Genomic DNA, 9,578 nt, shown 5'->3' with positions numbered 1-9,578 from the left:
AGGTGCACTATTTGTGCTAAACGTACCTTAGGCTTAGATATCATTTAGGACGCACCCGGTGGTACTCCTATGTGACGAAGCTCAACTGAAGCTCATTTCGGTCCGTTTGGAGATAGTGCTAATCTTGACGCAAGATCGGTGCACGGTTTGCGCCGAACATACCATAGGCTCTGAAATCATTTTGGACGCACCCGATGGAACTCCTAGGTGACGTGGGTCATGTGGAATCTTGTTCGGTCTGTTAGGAGATGGTGTTAGTGTTAGTGCAAGAAAGGTATGTGGTTTGCGCTAAACGTACCATTGGCTCAGATATCCATTTGGACGCACCCGAAGGAACTCCTAGGTGACGTGGTTCATGTGGTATCTCGTTCGGTCCATTTGGAGATGGTGTTAGTGTTAGTGCAAGATAGGTGCATGGTTGGCGCCAAACATAACATAGGCTTAGATATCATTTAGGACGCACCCGGTGGTACTCCTATGTGACGAAGCTCAACTGAAGCTCATTTCGGTCCATTTGGAGATGGTGTTAGTGTTAGTGCAAGATAGCTGCATGGTTGGCGCCAAACGTACCATAGGCTCAGAAATCATTTAGGACGCACCCGATATAACCCCAAGGTGACGTGGGTCAGTGGAATCTTGTTCGGTCCATTTGGAGATGGTGTTAGTGTTAGTGTAAGATGGGTGCATAGTTTGCGCCGAACGTAACATAGGCTCAAAAATCATTTTGGACGCACCCAATCGAACTCCTAGGTGACTTGGGTCAAGTGGAATCTCGTTCGGTCTATTTGGACATGGTGCTTGTGTTAGTGCAAGAAAGGTGCATGGTTTGCACTAAACCTACCATAGGCTCAGATATCCTTTTGGACGCACCTGATGGAACTCCTAGGTGACGTGGGTCATGTGGAATCTCGTTCGGTCCGTTTGGAGATGGTGTTAGTGTTAGTGCAAGATAGGTGCATGGTTTGCGCCAAACATACCATAGGCTCAGATATTGTTTAGGACGCACCCGATGATACTCCTAGGTGACGAAGCTCAACTGGAAGCTTGTTTCGGTCCATTTGGAGATAGTGCTAATCTTGACACAAGATCGGTGCACAGTTTGCGCCGAACGTACCATAGGCTTGGAAATCGTTTTGGACACACCCAATGGAACTCCTAGGTGACGTGTGTCATGTGGAAGCTCGTTCTGTCTATTTGGAGATTGTGTTAGTGTTAGTGCAAGAAAGGTGCATGGTTTGCACCGAACGTACCATAGACTCAAAAATCGTTTTGGACGCACCCGATCGAACTCCTAGGTGACGTAGGTCAAGTGGAATCTCATTTGGTCTATTTGGACATGGTGTTTGTGTTAGTGCAAGAAAGGTGCATGGTTTGCACTAAACCTACAATAGGCTCAGATATCATTTTGGACGCACCCGATGGAACTCCTAGGTGACGTGGGTCAAGTGGAATCTCGTTCAGTCTATTTGGAGATGGTGTTAGTGTTAGTGCAAGAAAGGTGCACGGTTTGCGCTAAACCTACCATAGGCTCAGATATCCTTTTGGATGCATCCGATGGAACTAATAGGTGACGTGGGTCATGTGGAATCTCGTTCGGTCCATTTGGAGATGGTGTTAGTGTTGATGTAAGAAAGGTGCACTGTTTGCACAAAACGTACCATAGGCTTAGATATCATTTAGGACGTACTCGGTGGTACTCCTATGTGACGAATCTCAACTGGAATCTCATTTTGGTCCGTATGGAGATAGTGCTAATCTTGATGCAAGATCGGTGCGCGGTTTGCGCCGAACATACCATAGGCTCAAAAATCATTTTGGACGCACCCGATCGAACTCCTAGGTGACATGGGTCAAGTGGAATCTCATTCGATCTATTTAGAGATGGTGTTAGTGTTAGTGAAAGATTGATGCATGGTTTGTGCCAAACGTACCATAGGCTCAGATATCAGTTTAGGACGCACCCGATGGTACTCCTAGGTGATGTGGGTCATGTGGAATCTCGTTTAGCCTGTTTGGAGATGGTGTTAGTGTTAGTGCAAGATAGGTGCATGGTTTGCGACAAACGTACCATAGGCTTAGATATCGTTTAGGACGCACCCGATGATACTCCTAGGTGACGAAGCTCAACTGGAAGCTCGTTTCGGTCCGTTTGGAGATAGTGCTAATCTTGACGCAAGATCGGTGCATGGTTTGCGCCGAACGTACCATAGGCTCGGAAATCATTTTGGACGCACCCGATGGAACTCCAAGGTTACATGGGTCATGTGGAATCTTGTTCGGTCCGTTTAGAGATGGTGTTAGTGTTAGTGCAACAAAGGTGCATGGTTTGCGCTAAACCTACCATAGGCTCAGATATCCTTTTGGACGCATCCGATGGAACTAATAGGTGACGTGGGTCATGTGGAATCTCGTTCGGTCCGTTTGGAGATGGTGTTAGTGTTGATGTAAGATAGGTGCATCGTTAGCACCAAACGTACCATAGGCTCAGATATCGTCTAGGACACACCCGATGGTACTCCTAGGTGACGAAGCTCACCTAGAAGCTTGTTTTGATCCGTTTGGAGATATTGCTAACCTTGACGCAAGATCGGTACACGGTTTGCGCCGAACGTACCATATGGTCAGAAATCATTTAGGACACACCCGATGGAACTCCTAGGTGACGTGGGTCATGTGGAATCTTGTTCGATCCGTTTGGAGATGGTGTTAGTGTTAGTGCAAATAGTTGCATGGTTTGCGCCGAACGTACCATAGGCACAAAAATCGTTTTGGACGCACCCGATCAAACTCCTAGGTGACATGGGTCAAGTGGAATCCCATTCGGTCTATTTGGATATGGTGTTTGTGTTAGTGCAAGAAAGGTGCATGGTTTGCACCTACCATAGGCTCAGATATCCTTTTGGACGCAACCGATGGAACTCCTAGGTAACGTGGGTCATGTGGAATCTCATTCGGTCCGTTTGGAGATGGTGTTAGTGTTAGTGCAAGATAGGTGCATGGTTTGCGCCAAACGTACTATAGGCTCAGATATCATTTAGGACGCACCCGATGATACTCCTAGGTGACGAAGCTCAACTAGAAGCTTGTTTCGGTCCGTTTGGAGATAGTGCTAATCTTGATGCAAGATCGGTGCACGGTTTGCGCCGAATGTACAATAGGCTCATAAATCATTTTGGACGCACCCGATGGTACTTCTAGGTGACACGGGTCATGTGGAATCTTGTTCGGGCCATTTGGAGATGGTGTTAGTGTTAGTGCAACAAATGTGCATGGTTTGCGCTAAACCTACCATGGGCTCGGAAATCATTTTGGACGCACCCGATGGAACTCCTAGGTGGCGTGGGTCACGTGGAATCTCATTCGGTCCGTTTGGAGATGGTGTTAGTGTTAGTGCAAGAAAGGTGCATGGTTTGCGCCGAATGTACCATAGGCTCAGAAATCATTTAGGACGCACCTGATGGAACTCCTAGGTGACGTGGGTCATGTGGAATCTTGTTCGGTCCGTTTGGAGATGGTGTTAGTGTTAGTGCAAGATAGGTGCATGGTTTGCGCCAAACGTACCATAGGCTCAGATATCGTTTAGGTTGCACCCGATGATACTCCTAGGTGACGAAGTTCAACTGGAAGCTCGTTTCGGTCCGTTTCGAGATTGTGCTAATCTTGACGCAAGATCGGTGCACGGTTTGCGCCGAACGTACCATAGGCTCAGAAATTGTTTTGGACGCACCCGATGGAAGTCCTAGGTGACGTGGGTCATGTGGAATCTCGTTCGGTCCATTTGGAGATGGTCTTAGTGTTAGTGCAAGATCGGTGCACGGTTTGTGCCAAACGTACCATAGGCTCAAAATTCATTTTGGACGCACCTGATCGAACTCCTAGGTGACGTGGGTCAAGTGGAATCTCGTTCGGTCTATTTGGAGATGGTGTTAGTGTTAGTGCAAGAAAGGTGCACGGTTTGCGCTAAACCTACCATAGGCTCAGATATCCTTTTGGACGCATCCGATGGAACTAATAGGTGACGTGGGTCATGTGGAATCTCGTTCGGTCCATTTGGAGATGGTGTTAGTGTTAATGTAAGAAAGGTGCACTGTTTGTGCTAAACATACCATAGGCTTAGATATCATTTAGGACACACCCGGTGGTACTCGTATGTGACGAAGCTCAACTGAAGCTCATTTCGGTCCGTTTGGAGATAGTGCTAATCTTGACGCAAGATCGGTGCACGGTTTGCGCCGAACATAGCATAGGCTCTGAAATCATTTTGGACGCACCCAATGGAACTCCTAGGTGACGTGGGTCATGTGGAATCTTGTTTGGTCTGTTTAGAGATGGTGTTAGTGTTAGTGCAAGAAAGGTACGTGGTTTGCGCTAAACGTACCATTGGCTCAGATATCCTTTTGGACGCACCCGATGGAACTCCAAGGTGACGTGGTTCATGTGGAATCTCGTTCGATCCATTTGGAGATGGTGTTGGTGTTAGTGCAAGATAGCTGCATGGTTTGTGCCAAACGTACCATAGGCTCAGAAGTCATTTAGGATGCACCCGATATAACTCCAAGGTGACGTGGGTCAGTGGAATCTTGTTCGGTCCGTTTGGAGATGGTGTTAGTGTTAGTGTAAGATGGGTGCATGGTTTGCGCCGAACATAACATAGGCTCAAAAATCATTTTGGACGCACCCAATCGAACTCCTAGGTGACTTGGGTCAAGTGGAATCTCGTTCGGTCTATTTGGACATGGTGCTTGTGTTAGTGCAAGAAAGGTGCATGGGTTGCACTAAACCTAACATAGGCTAAGATATCCTTTTGGACGCACCCGATGGAACTCCTAGGTGACGTGGGACATGGTGTTAGTGTTAGTGCAAGATAGGTGCATGGTTTGCGCCAAACGTACCATAGGCTCAAATATTGTTTAGGATGCACCCGATGATACTCCTAGGTGACGAAGCTCAACTGGAAGCTTGTTTCGGTCCATTTGGAGATAGTGCTAATCTTGACGCAAGATCGGTGCACAGTTTGCGCCGAACGTACCATAGGCTCGGAAATCGTTTTGGACACACCCGATGGAACTCCTAGGTGACGTGTGTCATGTGGAATCTCATTCAGTCCATTTGGAGATGGTGTTAGTGTTAGTGCAAGAAAGGTGCACGGTTTGCACCGAACGTACCATAGGCTCAAAAATCATTTTGGACGCACCCGATCGAACTCCTAGGTGACGTGGGTCAAGTGGAATCTCGTTTGGTCTATTTGGAGATGGTGTTTGTGTTAGTGCAAGAAAGGTGCATGGTTTGCACTAAACCTACAATAGGCTCAGATATCGTTTTGGAAGCACCCGATGGAACTCCTAGGTGACGTGGGTCAAGTGGAATCTCGTTCGGTCTATTTGGAGATGGTGTTAGTGTTAGTGCAAGAAAGCTGCACGGTTTGCGCTAAACCTACCATAGGCTCAGATATCCTTTTGGACGCATCCGATGGAACTAATAGGTGACGTGGGTCATGTGGAATCTTGTTCGGTCCATTTGGAGATGGTGTTAGTGTTGATGTAAGAAAGGTGCACTGTTTGCGCTAAACGTACCATAGGCTTAGATATCATTTAGGACATACCCGGTGGTACTCCTATGGGACGAATCTCAACTAGGAAGCTTATTTCGGTCCGTTTGGAGATAGTGCTAATCTTGACGCAAGATTCGGTGCACGGTTTGTGTCGAACATACCATAGGCTCAAAAATCATTTTGGACACGCCCGATGGAACTCCTAGGTGACGTGGGTCATGTGGAATCTTGTTCGGTCTGTTTGGAGATGGTGTTAGTGTTAATGCAAGAAAGGTACGTGGTTTGCTGCTAAACGTGCCATTGGCTCAGATATCCTTTTGGACGCACCCGATGGAACTCCTAGGTGACATGGTTCATGTGGAATCTCGTTCGGTCCATTTGGAGATGGTGTTAGTGTTAGTGCAAGATAGGTGCATGGTTGGCGCCAAACGTACCATAGGCTTAGAAATCATTTAGGACACACCTGATATAACTCCTAGGTGACATGGGCCATGTGAAATCTAATTCTGTCCGTTTGGAGATGGTGTTAGTGTTAGTGCCAGATAGGTGCATGGTTTGCGCCGAACGTAACATAGGCTCAAAAATCATTTTGGACGCACCCGATCGAACTCCTAGGTGACGTGGGTCAAGTGGAATCTCATTTCGATCTATTTGGAGACGGTGTTAGTGTTAGTGAAAGATTGGTGCATGGTTTGCGCCAAACATACCATAGGCTCAGATATCGTTTAGGACGCACCCAATGGTACTCCTAGGTGATGTGGGTCATGTGGAATCTCGTTTAGCCCGTTTGGAGATGGTGTTAGTGTTAGTGCAAGATAGGTGCATGGTTAGCGACAAACGTACCATAGGCTTAGATATCGTTTAGGACGCACCCGATGATACTCCTAGGTGACGAAGCTCAACTGGAAGCTCGTTTCGGTCCGTTTGGAGATAGTGCTAATCTTGACGCAAGATCGGTGCACGGTTTGCGCCGAACGTACCATAGGCTCGGAAATCATTTTGGACGCACCCGATGGAACTCCTAGGTGACGTGGGTCAAGTGGAATCTCATTCGGTCTATTTGGACATGGTGTTTGTGTTAGTGCAAGAAAGGTGCATGGTTTGCTCTAAACCTACGATTGGCTCAGATATCTTTTGGACGCACCCAATGGAACTCCTAGGTGACGTGGGCCATGTGGAATCTCGTTCGGTCCGTTTGGAGATGGTGTTAGTGTTAGTGCAAGATAGGTGCATGGTTTGCGCCAAATGTACCATAGGATCAGATATCCTTTTGGACGCACCCGATGGAACTCCTAGGTGACGTGGGTCATGTGGAATCTCGTTCGGTCCGTTTGGAGATGGTGTTAGTGTTAGTGCATGATAGGTGCATGGTTTGCGCCAAACGTACCATAGGCTCAGATATGATTTAGGACGCACCCGATGATACTCCTAGGTGACGAAGCTCAACTGGAAGCTCGTTTCGGTCCATTTGGAGATAGTGCTAATCTTGACGCAAGATCGGTGCACGGTTTGCGCCGAATGTACCATAGGCTCGGAAATCATTTTGGACGCACCCGATGGAACTCCTAGGTGACGTGGGTCATGTGGAATCTCGTTCGGTCCATTTGGAGATGGTGTTAGTGTTAGTGCAAGATAGGTGCATCGTTAGCACCAAACGTACCATAGGCTCAGATATCATCTAGGACGCACCCGATGGTACTCCTAGGTGACGAAGCTCACCTAGAAGCTTGTTTTGGTCCATTAGGAGATATTGCTAACCTTGACGCAAGATCGGTACACGGTTTGCGCCGAACGTACCATATGCTCAGAAATCATTTAGGACGCACCTGATGGAACTCTAGGTGATGTGGGTCATGTGGAATCTTGTTCGGTCCGTTTGGAGATGGTGTTAGTGTTAGTGCAAGATAGGTGCATGGTTTGCGCCGAACGTACCATAGGCTCAAAAATCGTTTTGGACGCACCGGATCGAACTCCTAGGTGACGTGGGTCAAGTGGAATGTCGTTCGGTCTATTTGGAGATGGTGTTAGTGTTAGTGCAAGAAAGGTGCACGGTTTGCGCTAAACCTACCATAGGCTCAGAAATCATTTAGGACGCACCTGATGGAACTAATAGGTGACGTGGGTCATGTGGAATCTCGTTCGGTCCATTTGGAGATGGTGTTAGTGTTGATATAAGAAAGGTGCACTATTTGTGCTAAACGTACCATAGGCTAAGATATCATTTAGGACGTACCCGGTGGTACTCCTATGTGACGAAGCTCAACTGGAAGCTCATTTCGGTCTGTTTGGAGATAGTGCTAATCTTAACGCAAGATCGGTGCACGGTTTGCGTCGAACATACCATAGGCTCAAAAATCATTTTGGACGCGCCCGATGGAACTCCTAGGTGACGTGGGTCATGTGGAATCTTGTTCGGTCTGTTTGGAGATGGTGTTAGTGTTAATGCAAGAAAGGTACGTGGTTTGTGCTAAACGTGCCATTGGCTCAGATATCCTTTTGGACGCACCCGATGGAACTCCTAGGTGACATGGTTCATGTGGAATCTCGTTCGGTCCATTTGGAGATGGTGTTAGTGTTAGTGCAAGATAGGTGCATGGTTGGCGCCAAACGTACCATAGGCTTAGAAATCATTTAGGACACACCTGATATAACTCCTAGGTGACATGGGCCATGTGAAATCTAATTCCGTCCGTTTGGAGATGGTGTTAGTGTTAGTGCCAGATAGGTGCATGGTTTGCGCCGAACGTAACATAGGCTCAAAAATTATTTTGGACGCACCCGATCGAACTCCTAGGTGACGTGGGTCAAGTGGAATCTCATTCGATCTATTTGGAGACGGTGTTAGTGTTAGTGAAAGATTGGTGCATGGTTTGCGCCAAACATACCATAGGCTCAGATATCGTTTAGGACGCACCCAATGGTACTCCTAGGTGATGTGGGTCATGTGGAATCTCGTTTAGCCCGTTTGGAGATGGTGTTAGTGTTAGTGCAAGATAGGTGCATGGTTAGTGACAAACGTACCATAGGCTTAGATATCGTTTAGGACGCACCCGATGATACTCCTAGGTGACGAAGCTCAACTGGAAGCTCGTTTCGGTCCGTTTGGAGATAGTGCTAATCTTGACGCAAGATCGGTGCACGGTTTGCGCCGAACGTACCATAGGCTCGGAAATCATTTTGGACGCACCCGATGGAACTCCTAGGTGACGTGGGTCAAGTGGAATCTCATTCGGTCTATTTGGACATGGTGTTTGTGTTAGTGCAAGAAAGGTGCATGGTTTGCTCTAAACCTACGATTGGCTCAGATATCTTTTGGACGCACCCAATGGAACTCCTAGGTGACGTGGGCCATGTGGAATCTCGTTCGGTCCGTTTGGAGATGGTGTTAGTGTTAGTGCAAGATAGGTGCATGGTTTGCGCCAAATGTACCATAGGATCAGATATCCTTTTGGACGCACCCGATGGAACTCCTAGGTGACGTGGGTCATGTGGAATCTCGTTCGGTCCGTTTGGAGATGGTGTTAGTGTTAGTGCATGATAGGTGCATGGTTTGCGCCAAACGTACCATAGGCTCAGATATGATTTAGGACGCACCCGATGATACTCCTAGGTGACGAAGCTCAACTGGAAGCTCGTTTCGGTCCATTTGGAGATAGTGCTAATCTTGACTGCAAGATCGGTGCACGGTTTGCGCCGAATGTACCATAGGCTCGGAAATCATTTTGGACGCACCCGATGGAACTCCTAGGTGACGTGGGTCATGTGGAATCTCGTTCGGTCCATTTGGAGATGGTGTTAGTGTTAGTGCAAGATAGGTGCATCGTTAGCACCAAACGTACCATAGGCTCAGATATCATCTAGGACGCACCCGATGGTACTCCTAGGTGACGAAGCTCACCTAGAAGCTTGTTTTGGTCCATTAGGAGATATTGCTAACCTTGACGCAAGATCGGTACACGGTTTGCGCCGAACGTACCATATGCTCAGAAATCATTTAGGACGCACCTGATGGAACTCTAGGTGATGT

This window comes from Miscanthus floridulus, chromosome 15 (assembly GCF_019320115.1).
Source record: "Miscanthus floridulus cultivar M001 chromosome 15, ASM1932011v1, whole genome shotgun sequence".
Taxonomy (NCBI): domain Eukaryota; kingdom Viridiplantae; phylum Streptophyta; class Magnoliopsida; order Poales; family Poaceae; genus Miscanthus; species Miscanthus floridulus.
This window is presented reverse-complemented; position numbering follows the sequence as displayed.